Raw genomic sequence first — 1,419 nt, 5'->3', positions numbered from 1 at the left:
AAGGAACAGCGCGGTCGAGACTCGGAAGAAAAAGCTTTCAAAGTGTCGTAGCACGATGCACACTGCTGTTCGTGTGGAACAAACGTGACTACCGTGCTGTACGGTGGAGTTCTGTGCGCAAAAGCGGCGGGTGTGTTTCTAAGCACCACAGCGTTGTGTCAAAAAAGAGGTGCCTGAGAGAAACGCATGCGACTGCCGTGCTTTGCGGCATAGCACCGTGCGCAAAAACGGTGCGCATGCAAGAGGTGTCAGAGCTAGCGAACTTTTGCCACGAGCAACAGGTCACTAAAAGCCTATAGATGACGGTGTTGGAGGAAAAGAAAAATATCGAGAAAGCACTGCGGTGTGCCGTGCGTAGGGACGGGCGCGCGTGCCACATGCCGCCGAAATATGGGTGTCGGAGAAAACAGAGTGCCGCGCGTAACGAGGGGCGCGCGTGTTACAGAGAGATATGCCCAAACGCATGAAAGTGTACGCAGGTGTCCTAAGGCAGTTTTTTTTTTTTTTCCTCATTTTGATGTCGCCCCGGCTGACGTGGTTTTCGTTTTTCCGTGCCGCCCCGGCTGACGCGGTTTTCGTTTTTCCGTGCCGCCCCGGCTGACGCAGTTTTTGCGCCGCCCCGGCTGACGCGGTTTTCGCGCCGCCCCGGCTGACGCGGTTCCGACTTTGCACTTTTTGGCTCACCCCGGCTGGCGGCCCACTCACTCGATCGCCAGGTCTGTTTGCCCCGGTGGTTCCACCGCCAGGCTTAAGCGCGAACTTTTTTTGTTTGTTTTCTTTTGATTAAGCGCAAGCTTTTTTCTTTGTTTTCTTTTGATTAAGCGCGGGCTTTTTTCTTTGTTTTTTTTGCATTCGCCCCGGCAGACGCGGTTTTTGCGCCGCCCCGGCTGACGCGGTTTTTGCCGCCCCGGCTGACGCAGTTCGGACTTAGCACTTTTCGGCTGTGCCTGGCTGGCGGCCCACTCACTCGATCGCCATGTCTGTTTGCCACAGTTTTCCCGGTGGTGCCGCACCCGGGCTCGCCCCGGCTGACGCGGTTTCGTGCCGCCCCGGCAGACGCGGTTTTCGCGCCGCCCCGGCTGACGCGGTTTCGTGCCGCCCCGGCAGACGCGGTTTTTTGCCGCCCCGGCTGACGCAGTTCGGACTTGGCACTTTTTGGCTGAGCCTTGCTGGCGGCCCACTCACTCGATCGCCATGTCTGTTTGCCACAGTTTTCCCGGTGGTGCCGCACCCGGGCTCGCCCCGGCAGACGCGTTTTTTTTTTCTTTCGCCCCGGCTGACGCAGTTTTCGCGCCGCCCCGGCAGACGCGGTTTTCGCGCCGCCCCGGCAGACGCGGTTTTTTGCGCCGCCCCGGCTGACGCAGTTCGGACTTGGCACTTTTTGGCTGAGCCTGGCTGGCGGCCCACTCACTCGATCGC

This window comes from Rhipicephalus microplus, unplaced genomic scaffold, assembly GCF_043290135.1.
Source record: "Rhipicephalus microplus isolate Deutch F79 unplaced genomic scaffold, USDA_Rmic scaffold_267, whole genome shotgun sequence".
NCBI lineage: Eukaryota > Metazoa > Arthropoda > Arachnida > Ixodida > Ixodidae > Rhipicephalus > Rhipicephalus microplus.
This window is presented reverse-complemented; position numbering follows the sequence as displayed.